The sequence below is a fragment of the Nelusetta ayraudi genome, unplaced genomic scaffold (genome assembly GCF_046127955.1).
Source record: "Nelusetta ayraudi isolate G7.1 ecotype Tasmania unplaced genomic scaffold, CSIRO-AGI_Nayr_v1 ptg000026l, whole genome shotgun sequence".
Lineage (NCBI taxonomy): Eukaryota > Metazoa > Chordata > Actinopteri > Tetraodontiformes > Monacanthidae > Nelusetta > Nelusetta ayraudi.
Genome location: NW_027466076.1, coordinates 7,787,876 through 7,814,344, shown reverse-complemented (window position 1 = coordinate 7,814,344; position 26,469 = coordinate 7,787,876). Strand labels below are relative to the sequence as shown.

General features: G+C 47.8%; 1 protein-coding gene across 3 annotated transcripts in view; it reads right to left on the bottom strand.

The window, feature by feature from the left end:
• The window catches only part of lhfpl2a (LHFPL tetraspan subfamily member 2a), a 35,709-nt gene extending 12,939 nt beyond the window's left edge, over positions 1-22,770 (bottom strand). The window contains exons 1-2 of one of the 3 annotated variants that reach the window (XM_076029507.1): positions 22,584-22,770; positions 8,981-9,053 (exon numbers count right to left, since the gene is read on the bottom strand). The gene's annotated coding sequence lies outside the window, so the exon portion shown is untranslated. Of the gene's footprint in view, positions 1-728; positions 876-8,980; positions 9,054-22,583 lie in introns of those variants that run through there. The other 2 variants (XM_076029509.1, XM_076029508.1) reach the window with 2 other exon arrangements.
• Positions 22,771-26,469: the final 3,699 nt, after the last annotated feature.

Sequence of the window (26,469 nt, the reverse complement as noted above, 5' to 3'; positions counted from 1 at the left end):
TGTTAGCGAGCGTCCGCGACCCCGGCGAGAGAGAACACTCGGGACTCCTCTTTGGCGTCCCTCGTGTACTCGATTCATGGGACCCAACAGCGAGGCAATTTGGAGACAAAGAGGAGGCTTATAATCTGCGAGGATCTGTTTGAAATGAAAAGGCCCCGGAGCTACTGGATGGGAATGCAAGGGAGCCGATTGGTCACAGAGGACTTCAAAAAAATGCTTGTCCGGTCACACTTCTTCTTCTTCTTGTTCTTCTTCTTCTTGCTCTTCTTCTTCCTCTTCTTCTTCTTGCTCTTCTTCTTGCTCTTCTTCTTCTTCTTCTTGCTCTTCTTCTTCTTCTTCTTCTTCTTCTATCTCTCTCTCTCTCTCTCTCTCAGTGGCAGTGCCTGCTTTCAGTTGTCTAAGGGGAACCACATGATGGAGAGGCGCAAAAGCAGCTGGAAATTCAGAGTTAAGGGGTCGGACAAGTAACACATCTGATATCATGCAATCGGCTTTTTTTGAGAAGGGGGAAGACAACCGGGTACGCCGGGCCCCTGCAGGTTCAATCGTTTGGCAGCATCTGCTCAGCATCCTGGACGCTACAGTTTTTTTGCTAGGCTACGCGTAAAACACCGTCTCTACCCGTACAGCCCGGGCTAAGTTCTCACACTGCACTCATTCACACAGGTGGTGAAATGTCGAGGTGAACTCGGGGTGGGTTAGGGTGATCAAGAAAGGAGCTTCCGAACCTGTCTCCAGCGGCGTGCGGCTGGTCCAGCTCTCCAGGAGACGTGGTGGCTCTCCCGCTGCCCTGCGCTCACATGCTAGAATGCCTCACTCTCCCTGCCTCACTCTCCCAGACTATACGACCCTCCCCCTCTCCCCACCCCCCCGACCATTACGTCTCACTCTCATTGGCCGAGGCCTGTTTTGACGGAGCAACACTTTTTTCGAGGGAGTCCACATGGTGGCCATATTTCAGCGCTCAATCTGGGTTAAAATAACAAGAGGTGGAGCTGCTCTGTTTTCTGCCTGTGTCTCCGGTTCTCTCACCTCCTCGACACTGTTGGGTTTTTTTAGGTTGTTTTTTTTTTTTTTTTTTTGCTCCCCATCCGCATCCACTTTTAGACACGGCCACCTTAATTGCCGTTTGACAACGAGTGCGAAAACGTGTTTAACTTTAGATTCCCTTGGCTGACTTGCTAAAGACCTTCTAACTGAACCCAGTAAACACATTAGTGTCATTCTGAATCTCCTGTTTGCAGTCGCGGCGGTGATTTTAAAAGCGTGAAGTCAATGAATGCATTTGCTCTAAAGCTCAGAGCTGCAACTGGTGGTTTGATTTGACCGTATTTTAGGGACATGGATTATTTGCCGGCATGTGACAGCAAACCGTGGCTGCACCAGCTGTGACATTGCAGCGGTCAGCAGTGACCAATCAATATTTACTTGTCAGAAAACTGATAAGGTAGTTAACAGTTTAATTATTACAATACTGATGGGAACACAATAAACATACTCTGTAGTGCAATGAAATAACGGTGATAAAAAAAAATAACAACCTGTAAAGTAATTAAGTAATATTACTTTACAAAGTAATGGAGTAATATATAGTAATAAATGTAACATGCATGGTGTACTTTTCCTGTGTTTTCTGTGAAAGAACATCCAATTAGAACTTTCACCGCGCTGATTCATGTTTGTGGCACTTCTAGATTCCCTATAGTTTAACCTTAATTAGTTTAAGTTTAGTTATTCCAATTATTTGGTGTATAGGTGTTACAAAGGCAACAAAGCATATATGCGCAACAATACAAACCCGGTTTAAAAGCAGGGATGACATCCTCGCTCAACATTTTCACTCCCCGTCTGGTAAAGTGGAAAGTGACGCGAGCTCCCAGTTAGCTGCTCGACGGTGCAGATGGTCCGTTGTCTGAGTAATGGATCGCATCTCAGGGCTGATGGGAGCAAAGTTTCCCAGGATTGCTTACACCAGCAGCAGCAGCAGCAGCAGCGGGCGCTTTCAGCCAACAGTGCAGTCAGCTGCAGCGCTGCCCTGACTTTCGTGTTCACTCGCGCAGGGGAGACAAATTGGTTCCATATGAAGACGGAAAGTAAGGCCCACTCAAACAGGAAAGGAAGACAAGAGGCCAGGAACTGGAGGGCAGCGTGGAAAGCCCGAGGAAGAGGCCTTTCTTATCAGTTTGAATGGAAGTCGGGCCGTAACGGTTCAAAAACACTTCCTTTCAGCCCAGATATATCCTGAGCCCCCATAAAACCTCCCCTTTGACCTGTTTCCAATAAATCCCGGTGACTCATCCTCACCCTGTGGTTGAACGCTGGATGGGAGGAGGTTAATGGGCCCCTTTAAAGCGACACAAGGTCCGCTTAAAATGTTTAGAATATCGCAAGAATGCCTTTTCCTCAGCAAAAACAACAATTGACGCACAGCGAAGGCCCACCCGGCTCAAACGGCATTGTTCCGACCGCCGGACCTCTTTTGTTCCCACATTATTTTCACTTTACAGCCGGACGCTCGCAGCGGTCTCGATTTCAGGCAACACAGACAAGTGCGGACTTTCACTTTTGCTCCCGGTGCCGTCAGCTTGCAACCAGCTGCCATGAGGCAAAATCGGGAGATATTCAAAGCAGACGTGCGAATCAAACGGCCAAGTTAAGATGATGAGAACGCAATCGGCTGTGTCTGAAATGGCTCAATACATTATAATAATTCAACACAGTTTGCCATTGTGCGGCCCATTGACTTCAATGTGGAAGGTCGGCCCAATGTTAAGCAGTTTTTAAAAGATGAAAATGCTGTTTCAATTTCTTCTTTTTTAGCGTCTTCTTCTCCAGCTTTACTTTCGTGCCGAAATAGACACAATAATGAAGACAACTGATCAGACATGAACCAAAAGAACACTACTACTTTAACACCCGAGGAGCACATTTGCTCACCATGAACTAACATTAGATAGCATGCCAATGCCACCGCATCGCTTTAGCTACACCACATATAGTTTGTGTGATGTCTCATTGTGGACCCTTTCTGAGTGCAAATGGGTACATGGGCTATCAAGCTGACGCAAATGCAAGAATTACAAGAAGAAAAAAAACCTGGTATGTTACTCACCCTTTCATTTCACTAACTGAATTTGGCAATTAGGAGAGTGAACCTTTTTTTTATTCAACCCAAAAAATACCAAAGTGCCTGAGCGGACCTTGCTCTCAAATACCATGTCTGAGATCTGGCGATAGGGACCATATCTACATGGTCTTAAGCGCTAATGGAAAGAAAGACGCGCTGGCTAAAAATGTTCAAAAGAGAGATTTCTGTTGGCAGCTTTGAGAGGTCTGGACACTTCACAGAGCTTCACATCAAAGCACAGAGGATCAGAGGGGACGACGGCGAGAGGGGTCCTCAGCGGCCCGTAATCTCCCTTCCGCACACGTGCGCGCGGCAGACAAGTGCCAGGCTGAAACATCATTCGCGCAGGTTTAGTTAGACAAAGCAGCCGGACGGCTAATCCATCTTTCCCACGTCGCCCCCCCCCCACCCCTCTGCTCAACGAGATCTGAGGGAAGGTTGGGTAGTGTGACGCCAACAGATAAAACCGAACGCTTGACAAGTCGAAGTTGAAGGCGCTCGAGAGTGATCGCCGGATAGATGGTTTCAATTAAGGGCGGTGGACTGGAAAACAAATCTTGGGGCTTACACGCTTCAGACTGGAAGAGCTGATTATCCCGACGGATGCAAATCAGTTTGTTGGTTTTTTTTTTCTGTCGATGGGAGCATGTCATCAACGGTTGCTTGAATGTCCGTAAGGAAACGTTACACAGCGATGACGTCTCCGTGACCCAACAACCAAACAGATTTAGGCGACAGAATTCTGGAGTCATTCGCTTGCTGGAGTTAGGCAGCTTGCAGCATGGAGCAGTGGCACGTTCCCATTGTGACTTTAAATTGAACAGCAACCAAGTGGTGGGAAATCCACATAAGGAACAAGTGTTTTTTTTCGAAGGTAAACCTGAGCAAGAGATTTATCGCAATCCTCTGCACTGCGAATCATGTCGTCGAGCACAACATTGATATCCTTTGAATGCAACGTCGTTATCTGTAGTATTTCCGTGGCAGTGGGCGGGGCTATAGATGGTGCAGGTGTGGTGACCTTTAACGTCGATGTTTTTCCAAAGTCTGTCGGAACGCAGCAAGGGCCGAAGACGGAGTTTCGCTTCTTCAACCACCAGCGACCAGATGAATCCCATTCCCAAAGTACTTTGCTTGGAAGGGAAAAGGAAGAAAACAATTTCATGCTAGACCTTTCAGCATGGGGATGGGGTTGGGTCGGGGGGGGGGGGTGTTGCGACTTCTCAAACGTGCCCCAAGACACCGCCAATGACTTTTGCCTTTTCAACGCCACGTGTTTCCAATCCGAGCTGCGCCCGCGCGTGCGGTGTCACCCCATCGTGCAGCTGCCCCCCTAATGAGGCTCCGCAAGGTTCACTTTATAAATCTGCAGTGGAAAGAGAGGCGGCGGCGGCGGCGGCGGCGGCGGCGGCAACGGACAGATGGAATATCTCGCTCCGCCAAGAGCTTACGCAGTTTCCAGTGGAGGGATAATAATGACAGCTTGCTGTGCGGTGGAACCAGGGTAACCTTCCTCGAGAGTTAAACGAGCGCCGTGACGGCCGGATCATCCGACACCAACACCTGATGGCAGCCCGCTGATGTAAACAGTGTAACCGTGGCGTTTTAAATTTCGGGCATTTCTCATCACCTCACCGAGGGAAAAAAAAAAAATCCCCGCTCGGTGTCTGAAAGGAGATCCGCAGTGACAAATGGACGTTGGGTTTTGCTCCTCCGTGCAATCAGAGAAGCCCACATGAGGGAGCAGCTACGACCATCTGGCCACTTCAAGGCCGCAGCTGCGCGAGTACCGTCAGCAGGCGCATGGAGGCAGATGTTTAACGTCTAAATCACAGGCTGGGCAGGGCCGGTGGGGTTTTTCTTTATAGGCTGACCAGAGATTCGGTACCCAAGTTTTTACTTTTACTTTTGGGTGCTTTTCTGATATTCTGCGGAATATCAGCAGACAAACCTGTCCTCTACAAGCTTGAGGGGGGTACTCAAGGTCATTCTTCCATTCCACTAGGACAACAAAAGTCCTCTAAATGTAAACTGAACTCATAGAAAGTTGTCACGGAATGAATCAAGAAGCTGGTCGCTTTTCATTTATTGACCACGTGCGAGAGAGAAGCTGTCGCATTACCCGCCTTAAGCTACAAACCCCCCACTTTTTGGGCTTGATTTAGAAGCTTTCCGAGCAGTAGCCCGCCAAGAGGGACGTGAGGAGGGCCGAAGCCCCGTAGAGACCTCGAGCCCTGACTTCAAAAAATGCATTAGCATTAGGGGGAGAAAAAAAACCTGTTGAAAGGAAAACACGCCATTGAGAAACGGCACTACATATTTCCCGCTCTGCTGTATCTGCAACAGCGAATTTAACATCACATTCGACACGGAGCGATCCATCTAACGTGACAGGTGAGGGGAGGGGAGGGGAGGTGAGGCGGGCCGGCAGGGAGGCTCCATTTCCCCTCGGCGAGGCCACGACACATCGTTTTTATCCATTACGCCCCTTGTCAGCAGCAGCTGTAGCCCTAACCCCTCATCGCAGTGTGGGAGAGTCGTCCTCGCCGTATGTTTTCACTAATTTATGAATTTCTTGGGGAGTCGCACCGGAGCGTAAACACGGGAGCGGAGTGGGGAGCTGTCGAAGGTGAGGAAACCCCCACACTGAGAACGTCGAGTCGGGAGCGTGGGAAAGAGGAAGGAGGCGGGGAGGGAGGTGCGGTGGCACCTGCGAGAGACGTGGACACCCCCCCGAGTCCGAGAGGAGAAGGTCGGGATGTGGTGCAGGGCGAAGAAGGAAAACATACCCGCCTCTCCCGAGGGTCTTGTTGGGTCTGAAGACACGCTGTGCACGGAACTTTATCAGAACCCACAACAAGCCGCAACGAGCCCCCATTTGATCTGGGCGGGAGCAGTCAGCTTACACCCGACCTTGAGCTGCGCCTCCCGAGGAGGAAGGTCAACGATCCTTCGTCCGCTCGTCTCGGCCGCAAACGACGCACAGGCCAGGCCCCTTCCCAACGGGGTTAAGAGGGTGTCGGAAAACAAGGAGCGTCTTGATGCATCGCAGCCGGGTCTCAAAGTGGGTGGCCGGCCGGCCGGCCGGCTGGCTGGAAAGGGTTTCATCCAGTTGAGTAGGGGGTCACTTGTGTGTGTGTGTGTGTGTGTGTGTTCCGCCTGCTCTGACTCAGTCCGTTTGGCATCTCCGGCCCAGACCGGGCCAAAGACCAAAGACAAAAGGGAGACGACAAACACCAGAGTGGCACAGACGAGGCTGATAGCAGGGCAGCGATCGACCCCCTGACTCTTCTGACCGAAACAAACCGGGACAAATGCAGTGGACGACCCAAGAAGAGACGGTTCGAGGGTTCGGTTTCTGTCGCAGTTACTTGGCAAAGCTGCTGATCCAGCAAAAAGCACCTCAGCGTACAAATTATTCATATCTGCAAAAAAAGTCCCTGGAAACAAAACTTATTTGATACACAAGCGTTAAGGGGTAATCAAATACAAATCTTAAAAGGCCACATAGAATTTCTGTAATGAGTCAAAGGTCTATTTATTGAGGTCGCATGCGATAATACAGCAGCACTTAAACCCAAATGTCCCATTGTGTTCATTCAATGTTCATTCGAAGCAAACAAGATTCTCGTTTCCATTTTGGGATCAATCAAACAGTTGAATAAAACTAATGTTATCCCTGACATGACTCCACAAACTGAGCGAGCGCGGCGTCATCTTGACTTCCAGAGAAATGGAACGTCGTCACCTCGAGCATCTCCAGCGAGCTGCTGACACCTTGCCAGGTGGCACTCTTGTTTCCATGTGGAAGGAGATTTTCTTTACAGAGAAAAGTGGAGAAAGAAAACACTTAACCAGGCTAAACTTGATTTTTTTTCGGTACTTTCTTCACCGAGCCGAGCGTGCTGACGGACTGCCGAGCCCCGGGGGGTGGGGGGCCTTTTCACCGACGAGTTTCCCACCGTTAACAGAGCCGCTGAGTTCAGGGACCCTGGGGCCAAACAGTGTGTCCATTATGCTTAACCATTTCCAGCCCCACCTGCACACAGCCCCGGGGAGCATTAACGCTGAAGGGGAGTGGGTGGGGCGTGGAGGGTTAAAGGGGGGGGGGAAGTCCTCCCCAACCCTTGTATTTTCCAGGGCCAGACTCAGGAAACCAGCAGCCACTCTGCTGACCAGGCGACGCGCAAGTTGAAACTTCTCTCCGGGGGGTTGGGTTGGGGTTTGGGGTGGGAGTTTGGTGAGGGCGGGGGGGGGGGGGGGGGGGGGAGAGCCATTGTTCTGGCTGGGCTTTGTGCTCTGGATGAGTGCAGTTTAATCCCTACTTCCCCGTGGCTCCGGCACAAGCGGGGACCGAGCGTAAAACCCGATAACCCCGCGCAAAAAAAAAACAAAAGGAAAAAAGGAAATCCAAGCGCTCTGGCACCGAGGTCCTCCGGCGTATCGAGTGACGCCCCGAGGAGGTGAGAGAAGAGCGACGTGGAGGAAAAGAAGAGGCACCTGCTTCTCCGACCGGAACGCGAGACACACTTTCACCCGACGAGTGTTGAAAAGCCACTTTATTAACGGGCGGGTGGGAATGTCGGGAAAGGGGCCCGGCGCTCGGAATCGACGCGATGGGAACCTGCGCGGAATCCTGCAGGCGCAACAGGGAAGGAGGTTGAGTCGAAGCTCACACGAAAGGCTGCAAATCAACTCTTTGTTCACGGATATTATTTCTTTGAATGGTTTGGCCTCACCTGCAAACTGATTCTTTTTGCAGGTGAAAATAAAAACTGAGGTTTAGTGGTAAATGTCTTCTTCCAGAGTTTAGCGTCCGCACACCTTTTCTATGATATCGCGTGTGCAACATCTGCTTATGTCACTCATTTTTTCCCTCACGCAACAGCAGGTAAAAATATACGTTTACGTATGTTAAATATGTTGCTGCAGGTGGTCGAGATTTATTTTTAAATTTTTTGGCGTCGAAGGATTTCTTTTTATTTCTAACCAAAAAATAATGAAAAAAAAAAGCGCCAAAGTTTCTCCGGTCGCCGAAACAGACGAAACGGATAAAAGTCGGTGGCGTTAAATAAACCCGACAAACGGCGTTCGTGAGACATGAGAACGGAAGAGGGAAAAAAAACAAGTGAGATAACAGGAAGTGGAGCCCCCCCCCCCCCTCGTCTTAGCAGCGAGGTGACAAAACGATTATTCTGTTTATTATCTCAGAGGGGGATTTCCACTGGAGGGTGACCCTCACAGGTGCAACCCGCCGCTCGTTATCTGCCGCTCTTTTGTTTTCGCCCCCCCATTGGAAAAACATACTCATCTCCCGCCCCCGACTTCCTCCTTCGTCCAGACAAATATACCGGACAGTGAAAAACACAAGGAGCGGAAGTCTTCTCACCTCCAGCGTCTGCTCTAACTTGCATGCTTCCCATGGCCGTGGTAGACGGTCGTTTATATTCAGGTTGGCTGATCACATGCTCGGCGTTAACGTGGGCCGGATACATTTGCGAGCTGAGCTCATTCGTTTAAGGGAACTTAAACGGTTGCAAGTCCCTCACACGTTTTTCTTTTCTTTCCCTTTGTGAAGGAAGAAACCGCTCGCAGGTCTTTTTTTTTTTTTTTTCTCCTTCAAAGGGAACCACGTTAGGCAGCACCTGACCCAACAACAATGGGAGCCCACATGGGAGCTCGGCTTGTGTTTCCACCCGCAGCGGTCAGGTGCCGCGTGGCCCAAAAACATCAACACCAGACAGGCGGGAAAAACACATTTGTTTGCCTGTTTGTCAGTCACGTCCGCGACGTCGGAGTCACATTTTCATAAGAGCAAAAAAAAAAAAAAAATAACCATAAAAAGACGCCAACCTTGTGCTGGAATACTGTGGTGGAGGCCAAGACAGGAACTCCAGTTAAATCCAAACTCCGGAGTCGTCCTTCACTGCGGAGACAACAGGAAGAGCACAACAATGAGTCGGAATCGCAAAACCCAGTCACGTCGCGAGTGTTTTTTTTTTTCGTTGTTTCATTTTGGTGGGCAACTTCACATGTCTGGAGGCGAACTTCACGACCGTTTCACATGTTCATTAAAAAATAATAATGCGACGAGAAGGGAAGGGAACCTCTCAGTTGACATCAGCCAGGCCCAAGAGCAGCGCGACTAAGTCGACAAGAGTCGGCGCTGGTCGCCTTAATTGGATTAACCTCTCGCAGCAGCTGGACCGCCCAGGTTTCAGCTCTGTAATCTGGCTCGTCCATCTCTCCTTGACCTCCAGAAGCATTTTTCAATTAGCCTTAAAACGTCATTCGCCGTGTAGCTGCCCATTAGCTGTGACGAAAACAACGAGCAACTGCTGCCAGCTGCCTTTAAAATGTCCAGAGGAAAAAAAAAAACAAAAAAACAAGCGGGTTAGTTAGTTCGTCTTCAGTTTAGAAATGATTCATTTCCCGCACAGCAGGTGGTGGAAAATAAAACCCAGGCCACTCGAGTCACAATGTGTGTGAGCTCACTGCGTGAGCGCCAGTTGTTTTTGTCTCATTAAGTAACTGGTCAGCGCTGTTCTAGTTTCTGCAAGAGGAAGAAGACTTACAGGAAGTGAACACAAGCTTAGCTACCGCTACAGAGATCAGCGTGAAATGTTGCGGCTGCGCTGGATGGTATTCTAACGTTAAAAGGCCGACAAAAGAGTATTTTATCTTTGCGATTTGAAAACAGTCGGACTGTAACCTTACTGGTCAATCATACCGGTATCAATTTAAAGACAAAGGGAGGCAACCCCGCTGTCTAATCTAGTCGTTTTCTGTCAGCAGCAGATTGTGTTTCATCTACTCTGCGTCGGGCTGTAGATAATTAACCAAAGGCCAAACCACTCGGTTTCACAGCTCGCTGTCCAGAGTCGCTTTAATGGTCACTGTAAAGACAGAGCTCCAATAGGTCAATAGAATTTGACCTAATGGTCATTTGCTACATTAGAAAGATTACCAGGATGAGGCGAGCCTTCGAGAGCCCGAGGCCAAGCTGGGGGTAATGGGGAAAGTCTAAATGACTTTTCTTTAGATCTTGATTGTGAAGGGGATTTACGGGCATCTAAAAAAAAACAACTAAAAATTTAAAAAAAGACGGAGAAGAAGGCTAACCTGACACTTTCGGGTGAAGGGAAACACAAATGGGCGACAGCAAACAACAAACTCCGCGTCCCTGAACAAACTGAGCACCGAAACCAGCGGGCGTGGACAGACGGGTCTGTCAAAACAAGCAGCTGTGACACTTCCCACAAGGGAACGTGACAAAATCAAACAAGGCACAATCAGTGGCGGCAGGCAGGCAGGCAGGCGGTGTTACAGCAGATCGAGCCCAGGTTCCGATAACACAAGAGGCGGCTTGCAATCGATAAGCAGCACGCCAACATGCAGCAGGATCCCTCGTCAATAACATTCCTACGACCGCTGACCACATGAGAAACACTGGTTGACAGAAAACCTTTGTATGGTGATACAAACTGAAAAATAAACTTGTTTTAAAATATATTTGGTGAGCTTTTCTGATCTGACACAAATCCATATTTAAAGGAAAAGGATATAAAAACAGGGATTTGCGCTGTAGCATTCCGAGAGCGTGCTAACTCTGCTAGCTCAGCACTGGCCCCCTGTGACGGTACAAATAAAAAAAGAAATTGTCGTGCAATTTTTAAATTTGGCAAGAGGAAAGAGCAAATGAAGGGATTTTCCTTAAGTGTTACCATCCAGCGGCTTGCTGGCTGAGCTCAGACAGAGCAGGCGGCGCTTCTTGGATGGATGGTTGTGGGCGCATTATACAGGGACCTGTGTTGAGGTGGGGGTCCTCCAGGCATGTCTACCACCGCCAGGTCCCCCACAAAGACCGCTTTCTTATAGATCTTAGCGGACCGGGATTAGAAGGAAGCGTTTGGCTCCCTAATTGTTTGAAATTTGGGGGAACTGCGCTGGTTCACTTCCTCGGGCTGAGCCAAAGCGCAGTATTTGACAAGAGCCAGCAGGTGACCAGCCGAGGTTGGAGGAAACGGCCGGGGCGTATTTTCCTTCGCATCACATCAGTGGAATTCGGTGCCACAATCGGTCAAAGAGTCTCATTCATATGAATTACTAAAAGCCTAAAAATTGCCTTGTTAGCGCCCAAAGATGTGCGCTCTAGAGCCGTCTGTGGTTTGTGTCTCATGATGTCCATTAACTATTCATAAGCTTTGTTTTGTGCACGGGGAAAAAAATGCATTTTGAACAGCTGCTGCATTTGTTGTTGCGTTCCTGTATTCTAAAACTGACTTTGAGCTAGAGGACCGTCTTGAAAAATGTGCCTCTTAGCTAGCTTTGAATTTGCATCCGCAAATAATGTTGATTAAAAACTTGTAAATAACAGGGCTCCGCTGATATTAAAAAAAACAAACACTTTGAAACCAAGTTTGTTTTCCATGTGTTTACACGTGCAGCCCTAATGCTGCCTTAGCAACAGCCAGCCATTTCCCCCCTCCACTCTTGCGCTAAGCTAACCTCCCGCAGCTGCTGCTGCTTCATATTTAACAGGCAGACATGCAGACCATGTGTTTTTAATCTCCCCGCACAATGTTAAACTTTTCCTTTTAAGTGTTTTTTTCTTCCCCCTCCACTTTTTTTTTTTTTTTTTCGCTGATAGCTGCACGTGCAGGGGCCGAGATGGGCAAACTGCGGATTCCATCTAGCCTAAAATTAAAAGGTCGACTACAAGGCTGTGACACATCAAACGCAAATGTTGTATCTGGCAAGCGAGGAGATGAAACGGGCCCATCCCCCTCGTTTCCACGAGCATCTGCTCGGCATTCGTCCCTGCAATCGCTTCTTCTTCTTCTTCTTCTTCTTCTTCTTCTTCTGCTCTTCACTACCTGGAGGTGGTAATGAGAGGCATGTGAGGCTGACGAGGAGAGCGCTCTTATTAAAATACCCAACACGGGAGCCTCATCCCTTGGGCCAACATTGCACGGCGCAGGTGTGCTCACTTACACTCCGACCGCTAGCGGCGGACGTCAGCGTCCCGTTGGCTTTGTTTGTGTAGCTGAAATATTATTTCCAGATTTCAGTGCCCGTGATTGAGTGTTTGTGTTTTTGGCTTCGCTACCTGAGCTCTTAACCCAATGCTGCCGTGTGCTTGCCGCCACACTGATACGGTGGCGCGGGATACAAATCATACTGACAGCTAGAAGAGTAAATGGGCACTGGCTGCAAAACAAACATGCTGTTAAACTATAATACATCACGACACACTCTTGCACACTGTAATTAACGCCGCGATGATGACCCGACTTTCTGCGTCGGCTGCTGTTTCTATAACCGCTCCCCCTTTCGGTTTACGCTGCGCCGGTGACCGTCACAGATCAGGCCTGAGGAAATGTTTACATGTTTTTAACGGAATGCCGGTATTCATTGGTAGTGTCAAAGTTCCTGCAGTTTGTGCTGAGGAAAAGCAAACGTCCACGTGTGAGTTGCAGTAATTAGAAACCAGGACGCTCGTGCTTTACATATCTCAATCAGGACGGAATAACCAGGGACATCATACCTGCATGTATACTTTTAAATGTGGTGTAAGTTTTACAACATGGATACATTAGACCAAAACGCTGTCTTTGCTAACTGGCACAAATGTTGTCACATTCTTCGCACCGACACGAACACCAAAAGATTTGCCTGCTCCAGGTCCGGCCGTCGCCTGCCGGCTCTCACATTTCAGAGACAACGAGTTTATCTTGAGCGCGCGTACAAACAGTCAGGAGTGGATTCGACCGAGCGGGAACATCTGTTTCTGCACTTTGCAGCAGCAACACAATGCACATTGTAATCGCAAAAACCGGATAATCTGAGCCCTCCGTCTGAAGACCGGCACAGAATGGCCATCGCAGCTGCCGTCCATTCACGTAACAAAACCTGCAGTACCAACAATGACCTCATCAGCCTGCCCAGAAGCCTCTGTGTGTGTGTGTGTGTGTGTTAGTGTGTGTGTGTGCGTGCGTGCGTGTGTGTGTGCACGCCGGCTTTTTGCCTGTGTCATTGGATTTTTAAAGGGCTCGGAAACTGCTGCTGCATCAGCACCGCAGAAACCGCTCAGTAGATTCATTATCAACCGTGAGGGATGCATTCCAGTGCTGCAAAATTAAAAACAAGTGGCAAGCTGACTTCATGCAAAGATTTATTTAAGTCAAGACATGCCTCAACAAGAAGAAGAGCCAAAAAGGCAATTATTGTCCATATTTCATAGCAGGCATTGTGTGTTTCCGCTGAGCCGGGCAGCTGTGGTACATTCAACACACGTTATTGAAGGCGGCAGCGTCGAGACAAGAGGGGCTTTGAACGCCTCGCCAGCAGCGCTTCAAAGAGAAACCGTGGAGTTTCTGGTGCCTGCGCTGCTTCCGCTTTGGCGGACCTGCCGATGGCAACTTGGGGCCAGGAACAATGCTGTTTCATGGCCACAATGAATCCCCTGAAGATTTACGGGTTCAAAAACATTGGGGTGTTTCTTTTTTCAGTTCCTTTATTCTTTTCCCACTTTTAAAGGGGATATCCTCAACATAAATAGACACAGAACTGTTGGAGATGATATAACAGGCTGTTTGGAATCCTTTGTCTGGTTTAGCATGGCAGGCTAACGCTGGGCGCCACAGGTTGCTTCATAAGCCTGATCCTGCATCCAAAATTAGATGCATCTTATTTTAAGTGTACACAAATGTGAAAAGTACATATTTGACAACTTAGCTAAAAGTGGTGTAGTGACATTGGGGTGCAAGCTAACACTAGTTAGAGCTAATACCCCCTTTGTGTTCCTAAGTTACAGAAGCATGCTGCAGTCGGGGTTTAACGCTAATGTCATCCGTTGGAAATATACCATTTAACAAGTGGAAGAAGAAAAGGAAGAAGGGGTCCTTTCAGAATTCCAATAAGAGCAAAACTGCACTTTGCGGTTTTGGGAAAACACTACTCATGTTGAAACTAGTGTACACTAAGTACACTAACCAAACGTGTCATTTCGAAAACAGTTTAAGTGAAAAGCTGGACTTTATAAAGAAGGTGTGAAGTTTTAATTACTGATCTAAAGGTGGCATTTGTCTAACCTTGATGGTGTTTTTTTCCCCCTCCGTTTATCTGTGAAGTCTGCAGCTTTTATGATGTGCGACTGCCGTGTGTCGTAGCTGCTAAGCTAGGTGACGGGATACGCTATTGCTTGCAATAACAAATAATGTCGGCGCTGCGGTCGGCGGGGTGAACGTTTTGACAGCACGCAGACAAATTAAGACGTGCGTAAACACGGTTCACATCTGATGCGGTCCCTAATGTGATTATACACGCATGAAAAATCAATCCTCGGTGACATTCTGCCCCGTTTCTGTGACACATCACGTGGCTAGCGTCCAGCTCCATCCCTCCAGCTAACCGCTAATTCTCCTCCACAAACACACGACTCATTTCCACGTCAGCAGGGGGAAAAAAAAAAAGAAAAAGAAAAAACACTTAACGCTGCACCACCGGCCGTAACAAAAGGCCTCGCTCCATAAAGTGAAAACACAAGGTGTGTTTTACTCCCCCCAGGCGTGCGCTGATTGCACACTCGGCACTAATGCACTGATTATCCACACTCTATCCAATTTCCTCGTGCGTGTGTGTGTGTGTGTGTGTGCGCCCGCGCCTACATGCGCGCATACGTGGTGAGCGTCCTGCCTGCAAAAACCACCGACTGCGAACCGCCACAAAGAGATGACATCACCCCGCAGCGATTAGCCTGTTAGCGCAGCGCCAGATGTCTGCAGCTTTCGCTGCGAGAGAGTCCAGTTATTATTAATACGCTGCTTTTTAGGAGCCCCCGCACCTTATCGGGCGCGACAGAGGAAGTCGCACTCAAAAGATTTTAAGGACTTTACGCCTGATCTTTGGTCCACTTCCTTCTTTTTTTGGGGGGGTGGGGAGGCAAAGACGTTCTGAGGTCAACTCTGACTTTTCATTTCATGATAAAAGACAGGTGTGTCAAGAGCTCTTTAATGTTAACAGGAGGGGCAATTTCTGCGGATTGGATGGGAGCCAAGGTTCTCCCAGACATGTTGACAGGGCTAATGAGCAAAAAGGTTTCACATGAGTGCGCGTGCACACACACACACACACACACACACACACACGCACAGTAACAAACTCCCCTCCCTTCCATTATGTCCTCCAAATTGTATTATCATGTCCTAAAGACAAATTGGCCTCATCTTGGCCCATCGTCGAGCCCGTTAGCCTTCCACTGATAATGTTTCCGCACTCTGTGACACGGACCGTTGGTCCCCAGGAATCTAATGGCGCCGCAGTTACAAGGCCATAATGTGCGTCTTTAATTTGCCTAACCGTCCCGAGGAGAGAGTACAATTGGCCGAGTGTTGACGCGAACGGGGGAAGTGCGCGCCTGCCGTCGGGAGGGTCCAGAAATGAGCCCTGAAAGTCTGTTGTCCAGAGCACCGCTGACGACAGAGGCAGATATAAACACACAAACTCTGCGGCGAAGAGTGGGTCCGGGGGGGTTTTCCTGTGGATGGCGCGGAACAGCGCACGGTCAGCAGTTTTTCCGAGGAACTATTTCTTCAGCGTTTAAGTAGTTCCAGTTGAACCGTGGACGGGGGAGCTCTGTGGTGGTGGCTTTTGCCGAAACTGCCCCGCGCAAGAAGGACACGACTATTTCTGACGAGTCCTCGTCAAAGGTGAAACGCAAGAAGACCGGTTCTGCTGAGTTTTCTTGGTAAGCCGTGCGTCAGACCAACCTAGGTCCGGATAAGCTTACCGCGCAATCGGCCAAACTTGAACGCGAGCTCCACGATCTGCTGTGCTTTTTGAAAGTCCCCCCCCCCCGCATTCTTTTTGTGTCATTCTCATTTTTCTCGAACGACTCAAACACGTGTAGGATGGTGAGACGGAAAGAAGGGCAAAAAAGCGCTTCTCCCGAGGCCAAAAGAAAAAAAACGCAACTTTTCGTATGATCTCACCTTGGGCGAATCCTTTCCGAGTGAGTTTGATTCATGCGGACAGAATAATGGAAAAGGCTATTAAAAAAAAAAAAAAAGAAAAAAAAAAGAAAAGTGGTACCGGCGGGAATGGAAGATCTCTGGGGCATCAGGCTGTCGAAAGGGAAGTCACGACGCTGGCTGGAGGAGGCGGAGGAGGAGAAGGAGGAAGAGGCTCCAGACGCCGATTCCCGGGGAGATGGATCACAGATGTCTGACCCAAAGCCGCCCGACTTAAGTGCGAAACAAAGAAGACTCACCTTCTCTTTCATTCCCCCCGTCTCCTACTTTTCTTTTCTCCCGCAAACTCGTTTCCCCCCCGAGCCTGCCCTCTGTCTCCCGAACACTATTATTACTTCCCTCTGTGATTCACGTTTCTTGCGTCTGTGTTTACTCTTTCTGTCCCGCGAAGGACGCCCTGATCTCTGCTCTCAACAGACGGCAAATACCACTTTTGTCGTCGTTAGAAAGAGAGGGGAGGGGAGGCATCCCGAAATCATGTTTTCTTTCTTTGCATTTTTTTTTGTTTTTCACCCCTTTGCGCAAGTCAAAAAATGCGAAAATGAAACCAAGGGTCTTGAATTTAGCCTCAAAAAGATTTAAACTTTGCGACGGTAAATGAAGGTTAGAAGATCCCGAAAAACGTCATGGGCACAGGCGCAGTCTGTGTTTACAGACTGTAATGTTATGAAAAATACACAAGAACCAGCAACCCCCACAAAGGTCTCGTCTTGATTTCACTCCCACTCAGTTTTACAAGCCCGGTTCACCTCTGCCGAACTCCGCCAGGAAAAGAAGCCGAAGCCGAGACTAAAAATCCGACGTCCTGAGACCCAACTGAGACCCAACTGCGCCGACTCACGGCCGCCTAAAGTGGAGACCAACTTTTTTTGGCCGCGGCGGTCGCGACACAGCTGACGGTCACGCCCGGTGGCGACCCGACACCAGCTAAACACAATTGGTTCCCATTCCGGCCGTATCCCGCGCTGATTTAATGCCACTGTTCGGTTCACTTGCAAAAGGTCAACGGGCATTTCGGGAGCATTCTGAAATTTCATCCAGAGCCAATCGCCCCTTTCCCTCCCCTAAACCCCACACCCATTGTGGCCACTTTATTAGGTACACCTGTTCCGACGGCTTGTCAATCTTCCGAACGCGCGAAGGCCACGCCACGCGAGCTCGGGCTTTGCGACGTGACGAATGCGGTGAACGTGGCTGTTGGGAGGCCGGTGGGGGTTCTTAGTACGGGTCATTTTCACACTGGCTCAACCTTCTGAGGGGTTTACAGAGACTAGCAAGTGTCCGCTGCATCTCAAAAAAAAAGTTAGGTTTTCAAGATTTGTTTAGGTTCTTCTGACCCTCACCTTCACCCAATTCGAAGGGATGGGTTGAGATATAACTGTTGGACTGTTTGCACCACTGAGGCTTGATCCTGCGTTTAATAAAGCCTTGTTCCACATTTGCTGTAATGGTTTCCATCTCTTTGCGTTGCACTTATTTGACTTTTTTTTTTTTATGTTTTCGTTAGTCCTCATCTTGGCAACAAGACCCAATAATGAAATGTTCCTGTTTAGAGCAGATTATAGCGCAAGGCTAAAAGGCTGCAGTGGAACACAGAGGAGGTCTTCTGCATAAATCATTAATGACAATGCTTTTCGCAAATTGCTCGGCCCACGCATGACAATAAGCAAGACTGAGGGAGTTAAATAGCTGCCTCGGTGCTCTGGCCCTACCGGGGTAGTGCGGGGATAATAACCAGCGACAGCCTGCCAGTTCAAACCAGAACGGTGTTTCCATGGATTTGGTTCAACCGGTGACCCAACACAAGGAAAACAGACTAGTGAGCAGCACATCAGCTGCAAGGCTTCTTTAAACATGGTACGCTCCTCTAGCTAGCTGGGAAGCTAAGGTCACCGTGTGATGATTAACAAGCAGAACAGCCGATGGAATCACTACCGTCTGTGGAAGGACATCTGTGTAACCTATAGTGAAACCATCTAGTATCTAAAAAAAAAAATGTTTTTGTGGTATTTTTCACTTCTCAAACTTGTGTGTCATGTGAGGTTGGGGTCTGCTTATTCCTCAAGCTTTGTAATTTTGGTGTTGCATCGAATTTCTCTTGACAAGAGTCAATGTTATTGCCAAAGTGCAACGTCATTTCTTGAACAAATTAAAAGTCAAGTCCGCCTGTTGTCCAGACGACAACAATCGGTTGATTTAATAGACGATGTACTGTCTCCTTTCAGCGTTGCTTTCTTTTCTCCTCAAACACAAACTAACTGGAAGAAGAAGAATTGGGCTTTCAGCCGTGACACAAACACAAAAGGACAATCTCGTTCACGGGGCTTAAAGCCTTATCCATGACCTAAGCCAAAGTGAACATACGATACCGCCTTATCGCGCACTACACACAGACTGCCTATTGTTGCAGGTCGGGACCTCTCGTCATTAACATACAGCCGTGGCTCATGGGTCCCTGAGTGACTCTGCTTCCAGCTTAATATTTAAAGACAGCAGAGACGATGCCAGCTGGTAAATTTTTTTTTTTTTTTTTTAAATAGAGAAATAAGAAAACTCATATGAGACATTGGCTAAGTGAATTTTGAAAACAACAAACTAAATTTAACGCGTTTGTGGTTGCAGAGGGACTTGATAAAGTGCTGAGGGCCATGTTGCCGCTAAACCCGCCGGCCGTCTGCTTTGCATTCCCCCTGAGACTGACCCCCGGCTGCCCACAAAGGAACAAAACCCACTGCAGATTCTTTCTCCTCATTTCACCCGACAGGAGGGTCTGGCTCCCCCTCCCCACCGCCATTCACTTGGTCGGGGAGGGAACGCACCGCAGAGGCCTACAGCCAGACCCCAACTGACGGACGGGGACACGTTTAGGGTGAGGGCTTTGTCTTCGCGAGGACCCCACCCTGCTGATGTGCCACTGAACAGCAGGCTGTAAGGCTGCCAGAGGCACAAACGCGCACACACACACACACCCCCACCACCACCGCCGCCGCCACCCCCCGGAGAGGCTCAACCACAGCAGCCGCAGGGAGGCCAGTCGGAGGAGGAAGGAGTGACCAAAGGGCGATAGTGGAGTGGAAGGGTGACTAGTTTCACGCTGTTTAATCTAATCGGCGTGCATGGCTAGCTCACAGTGTAAGCGGTGGAGGGACGTGAAGAGTTAAAACAAAGTGTTGTCAAGAATTGTTCGTAGCGTAAGAAGGTCGAGAGTGGTTTTCAGAGAACAGGATGACATGAGCCAATTGGAAGGGGAGGCAAAGTGATTGGACAATGTCATTGTCCATCACGTTGTCACAGAGGAATAAGATTTATGACCTCTGGTTTAGCCAGGTTGCCACAGTGCTCAAGGCACAAGGAGCAGTGACCCGCGACGAGCCATGATGTTCCGTAGTGTTTAACTTAAGACTTGTTAAAAACCCGTCAGCAGGAGAGCGAAAACACATTTGAGCATGTACCAACACAATCACGGCGTCCACCTGTGATGAAACAGTGGCTGTGGCCAGCTAATCCCTGGACTGCTGCGGATCCATCCTGGTTTCATCCTAAATGGAATCCTGCATACAACTAGAAACACTTCCAAGTTTCGGAGTTAAAATCTCAGAGATGCAGCCGCAATGCAAACTTAATTCCTAACATAATTCCATTCATCGCATTGCCGATTTTTAAGTGATAACAAGTATTTTGTTTCAGGGTAACGACATCACATGCAATGGGCGTTAAAAATGTCCAGCCAGCTCAAAGAATTCCTTGTTTGCCTTTTAATCAAACCGCCCAGACCTCTGTGAAGTGATGTTTGAGGGAGATAGAGGCAGGGTTGTTTGTTGACTAAACACTAACTTATGCCACTGAAGTGAGACAACGGAGGCACAAAACTGCAGCAAACACTGGAAGGCGCACCAGCAAACTGCTCAAATCGAACAAAGTGCACGAAATGATTTTAAACCAAATAAAGCAAGATGTCATTTGACAGCCATGAAACAAACTTTCTGTGGGGGAATCTCTGGGAGGGAAGCTGCACGGAGGGCCCTTTCTTTCATCTCCACAGGCAGATTCGGACACACACTTTTCCAGCACCAGGGAAACGGCACATCTTAACAGAAAAAAAAAAAAGAAAAAAGAAACAAGCTTGGACACACGGCTGCTTTCAATTCGCTCACAATTGCCCTGTTCGAAAGCCTGGAATGGAAAACGGTATAACGTAATGTGACCTAGTTTAGATTTGTCGGAATTGTGAGACGGTGTTCCTAGCATTACGTCAATTTTATAGTCAAATAAACAACACTTTGGGCAACAAGGCTCATATTGAAACAACCTCCGAGATGTGTCACTTTCATTAGGGCACTTCCTGGATGCTCCTGTTTAAAAGGTTTTACTGACCACACTCACTGAAGGCCTCCAGAATACTGTAAGGTGAAACAGTGAAATGTGACCGACCCGACTTTCAAAAAACAGATGTTGCTGCAAGTCAGACGATGGGACTCTACGCACAAGTGCAGCTCAGTTACAGAAAACGAAGGAAGTGCAATGCAAATAACACAGCCTTGTTATCCATGCCATCTACGCTGGAGGATATCCACGGTGGAACTTTGCTGCAACAAATAGTATTCCAGATGTCAGTCTCAGCCAGTCTGAGTCCTCTGGTTTAACCTTTGACACAGGGGCAGCCGTTCGTTTAAGCCGATTTCACACTCTGGTCGCGGTGACACCACTATCCTAGCTTCAGTTTCAACGCACTGATAGTGATCAGGTCTGATTACCCTCTGCAAGCCTCTTACTGATACGTATACTAAAATCAGATTTGTATGCATGGAAATTAAATGACAGAATTCACAAAAGAAGCAGACATGGCAGGTAGGAGGAGATGGAAGGTAATCTGATTTGTACAAATGGATTGCCTGATCAAAAGTAGCTCTATTTTTAAGTAACAACCAATAAAACTACAAGCAAACGCTCTTTAATTCGCAATGTAGGGGCTGGTAAAAGTTTGTTCCAGGCTTTGAAAGTTTACTCTGTTGAGGAAGGCAGGAAAGAAAAACACCAAAGTTTTCCAGTGCATCTGCACTGCCTGACTGCCTGACTGCCTGACTGACTGCCTGACTGCCTGCCAAGTGAAGAGAAACGCATGGATTTCGCCCTTCTTGTGGCTTGCGCGGAGGAAAAGAGGCCTTCTGCAGGATTATAATGAATGAACTCGAGGCTTTTAGCAATGGGCCGAACACGGAACCATGAGGGACCACGTGCACTGGCACCGGAGCTCAAACCACTTGCCAATCGAAAGCAACCGCGGCCGTTGACGCCAGCCACTCCTCCAGCGAGGCATGGAGCATCATTAAACATCTGAAGCTGAGCTGCACGCCTTTAAAAACTATTACAAAACGTCAAAAGCTAACTACAGACTATGGCCAAGGCTTCGAGCTGGCAACACTGCTGTTGTTAGCAACATTAAACAACATGCACTCACACCTTTTTTTTTTTTTTTTTTTTTTTTTTTTTTTTACAAGACACATGAGACTACAAATTTATGACAATCAAAAAATGCAGAAAGCTACGCTGACACAAACAAATAAGTAAAGAAAATCATCACTATTTATTGGGGAAATTCGATCCAAAGACTTTCAGGAGACAAAAAAAAGGGTTTATGCCCCCAGGAGCTCTTTGTCTTTTACAAACAAACACAAGTCTGCAGGTGGGACCCGGTCTCAGGTTTACTGTTGGACCACAAAAACAAGAAGGCGTGCCGCACTTTGTCAAGATTGAGTGACAGACTTTCTCTTGGAGTCCCCATGGCAGGAGTAACCTTAAACCTCCTGCATGTCCATCGGCACAAGGAATCAGGTCCTTGAGGTTAATGATGCTTTTGAAAAGGATTCCGTGGCAGCTGCGTGCAGAGCAGTGAGTCCAAGCAATTTCAGCGCTTCAAGCTTTCGAATCTTGGGGCTCTGTTATCTTTAAACGGACTTTTAAAAGTGAAAGTGTTGCAAATGTGATAATTTGAGAGGCATACAGACCATGGAATGGAAATTTCCCATTACTCAGCAGTCCAAATCCGTAAAAGTGTGCTTTTTTTTTTTCTAGTCTTGAAACTGAGTGTAGTGGGTTTAGGGTTTCTGAATGTGAGTCAGAAGTTGAACGGCGAGATGGAAAAAGATGGGAAGCAGCCGGGACCACAGTAACGGTCCCAGTCCGCTGCGTGGCCTGGCGGAGCATCCGTCCGCTCGGCTTCCCGGCCACGAGTTTCCCCCCCGGTTCCACAGCCAGAGAGGAGGGGAAGGGAAAGTGCCAGGAAAGTCACACAACCCCTGGCCAACGAAGTCTTCCCCGAAGACGACGAATTTCACAGAACGGCTTTGTGTTGGGTTCGAATATTGTTTTTTTTTTTGTTTGTTTGTTTTGTTTTTTAAAGAGGTTTTCCGAGCGGAGTTACTTACGTGTTGAACTATCGGCTCTTCCGACTCTCCGGCGATGTTTTCGGCTGTGGTCGCGACTTCTCTGGAGATTTGGCGAAGGTTCGGGCTCGACACTGACTTGAGGGGTTTCTATCTTCTCACTCTCAGCTCCTCACCCTCCGCGTTTGCTCCGAACCACAGAAGAATGAATGGCTCCGTCCCACCTCCGCTATCCTACCCGGCCCAGACGCGCTCGACTACCGAGTGGATGGGAGTGACCTGCCCCGTCAGGTCCCTCCCCTCGCCGGCCAATCACTGCAGCTCAGCCTCGGTCCCCCGGGACTCTCTCATTATTTACTTCAGGTCACAAAAGATCAGCAAATACTCTATGCATGACCACTGCTGCTCTCCAGACACGTTTTACATGCGGATTTACAGACATGCGGATTTTTCATCAAAACGTGAACATTTTTTTTTTTTTTTTTAACAAAGAAAAATCTGAACTTGGTGATTGTAATAGGTTATAAATGGCAACATTATCAGTTTCAGTTTCAGTTCAGTTTCAGTTTATTTATCTCATGTCCCATAAAGGGCAATTGGGTTGCAGCTCATAGGACCCACAAAGCTAAAAAAAAAAAAAAAAAAAAAAAAAAAAAAACATGAAATGGCACAATATCACAACAATACAATACAATACATACACATATAACTATCATGAACTGTAAGAGAGATAAAAAGTATTTTTTTAAAATAGAAAATATGTGCAATTATTCACATTAATATTGAAAGCCTTGTGGCTTTAATTAGATTTAAATGTACCTAATGCAGAGTTGTGAACAGCAGAAAGCTGCATTTTTAGTTCTCTGTTCATAGCCTTCTGCCAAGATGTGCGACTTCGCCTTCCTGCAAAAGGCAACACATAGACAGAAACATCACGAGTCTTGAGGCAAAGTGAACACCTGTCCGTTGTGTCACCAAGGCTGACTTTCAGTTCTTTGTGTTTTAGTATCACACATTCTCAGAAAAAGTCTAGCCGGTAAAAGAAGCTAAACTATTGAGTTTTGTCAGTCTCTGAGGAGTCCTTCGATGGCTGGAGGTACATATCTCTGCTAAACACATTGGTGAAATGATTCTTGTCTTGTGGGACCTTCGGGAACAAAACATTATTTGTTAAAAACAGCCTTTCCGATAGTATAAAGTAGCAGGAAATAAGTTACAGCATGCTCCTCCCTAGTCTGAACTCTTTCAGACCATAGAAGCTACAGCGTGTGTGTGATGTATGTGTATGTGTGTTTGTGTGATGTATGTGTATGTGTGTTTGTGTGTGTGTGTGTGTGTGTGTGTGTGTGTATATATATATATACATGTATATATATGGAGAGAGAGAGAAAGAGAGAGAGAGAGAGAGAGAGAGAGAGAGAGAGAGAGACTGAAGACTCAACTTCAGCAACTCATTTCATCTAATAAAGGAATGAAGCAGGAGTGATTTCTGTCTCACTTGTATGGGTTTGTGTTGCCATGTTGAGATGTGGCAACACAAATGTCACACAGCTAATGTAGCCAATATTGGATCAGTGGGTCAGTGCTCCAGGCTGCAAAATCTGTGTCACATTTGCAGATGAAAAGGGGGGGACTGAAAGTTGCATGTAATCAATGTTTCTCAGTCCAAAGCAGTGACTGAGCGGCCTCCGTGTAAACACGAGACACTAGGAACACAAACAGAGTGCGGTGAATTTCACCACAGCGATTCAAAATAGTTCAAAAATAGCTGATTAAATTTGCCAATTTAATCAGCTAGCTATTTGGACTAGTTAAGTTGAACGATTTCCTCATGTCTAGAAAAAGAAAAACATTTGCTGTCTCAGCGTCCCAGACTGCGCCCCCCCCGCCCCCTCCCCCACTTCAACTGAACGTTTGGATCGTCTACATGTCGCATTCTCTCCAAATCCGTGTCTTAACCTTCGCTGGGAGGCTAACAGCTGAGCCCCCGAAGTCAAAGCCTTATCTACAGATTGCTCACATTCTGAAGACTCCATCTATGCGGGTCAGACATGTGAGTCTGTGCGCTGCACACACTGCCAGACATCCGTCTGCGTTTCCCAGACGTTTTCTAGTCGCGGGATCAATAAGACGGTTGTGCGGAAGCTGACCCGCTCACATGTGAAGAACAAAAACTTTTGTCGGTCCACGGACATGAATGGACTGTTTTTGAGGCTGTTGTGACTAAGGAGGGCGGTGCTGGTGCCAGGGCAGCTCGCTGCCTTCTCATTTCTGCTCCTAACTGTCAAACGAACCTTGAATAGTTTAGAAACACGGAGAAAATCTCAAGACCCCATCTGGGAGTTTCCACCAAAACAGCTTCTGCACTCATTGTCAGTGATTACAACACAAATGTTATCCTGTGCCTGGGATAGCTGTGACCTGACTTGAACGTTCAAATCAGAAGCAAAATGTTAACACAAGCAGTCCTGTATTTTATGACCAGTTTATACAGTCTAATCCCATAGCCAAGCTCCTTCACTTTTGGGATCTGAACAGATTTACAACTGGCAAGGCTCCGGAAAGCCTGACTTGTCTTTATACAACTTGTATATATCAGAACTATTTGCAACCCTTGGGGAGGTTGGCTTTTAATTGCAAATACATGCATCAGATGCCTTTCTAAATTGAGTGTCCACAGGTGGCTTGTGGGTATTAATGCCAAGTATATAATTTCAGTGTCTTGACATCTTGTTTTTACACTTCATTTATCAGTGCAATTACTTCATTGAAACTGCAAAATAGAACTTCAATCATCTTGTATCATCATCACGGACCTCACTGAACTTTTAGCTTTTCAGTAAGTTACAAGTAGTTCAAGTTGGACCAGAAAATTAGATAATTGCCTATGCTGTGTTGTAACAGGGTGCATCAGACTCTAAATAAAGAAAAGCTTCATCATTTGTGAATTGGTATAACAGTGCCAAGGTTTGATTCAATATAACAACCCAGACGGCGGTGGCCTGGATTTCTTTTTTTTGGCTTTTTCATTTTTTTGTCATTGGTTGTGATGAGCTGTCGGAACCCCCGCCCCTTCCAGGCTTAAACGTTCAACACATTCCATGCTGCACCAGTCAGTACGATTTTAATCTGTTTTCACAGGCGGGTAGCACAGACCCAATCTTGTTTGGAATTTCAGTTTCATTTCACTGCGACACCCTCGATGTTTCCTTGTGTGTTTGGGACGGTCGGGGTCGGCGGCCATGTTTTCTTGCGTGTGTGTGTGTGTGCGCACGAGGGCCTGGTGCGTGCACGCTTGTCAAAGAAACATCTTGATATCTGTCAGGAGCGTCACACCGGAGCGCACGGCCTTGGTCACAGCTGAGAAAACAAAGCCTGCCAAAGTGTCAGGGAAGGCGACGCTGATGTGCAACAGAGCTGCGAAGTGCGTCTGCCGGTGCACGAGGCCGACTTCGCAGGGCCGAGTCAAAGTGCAGGATTAAGCACAGAAAGACACACCATGATCACTTTGGGGGGGGGAAAAAGAAGAAGAAAGAAAGAGACATATGAGCGGGAGACGAGCTGTGGCTCGGCTGCCACGTGATGACAAGGGGGTGGGGAGGGGTGAGGATGGAATAACTTCACCACAAACTGGGTTGGAGAGGTGCAAAAGAGGCACGGGTTCTGAATGGCAACGTCCAATTACATATAGCTAACCCGTCACTCAAGCACGCACCGCTGTGATTGCAGAGTAAACGAGCGGGACGAGGCAGCGGCAAATTTTGCAGCCTCGACAGCGCGCAGAGGCATGTTCTTGAAAAACATGATTGAAGATGACCATTGTCAGAGAGCCGGGTTCAAGTTCCACCAGAGGGCCAAGTTGCCCAAGAAACAGCCGTGCACTCCAGCCGCTTAATTGCAGGCGTGGTAAAGTCGACCAAAAACAATG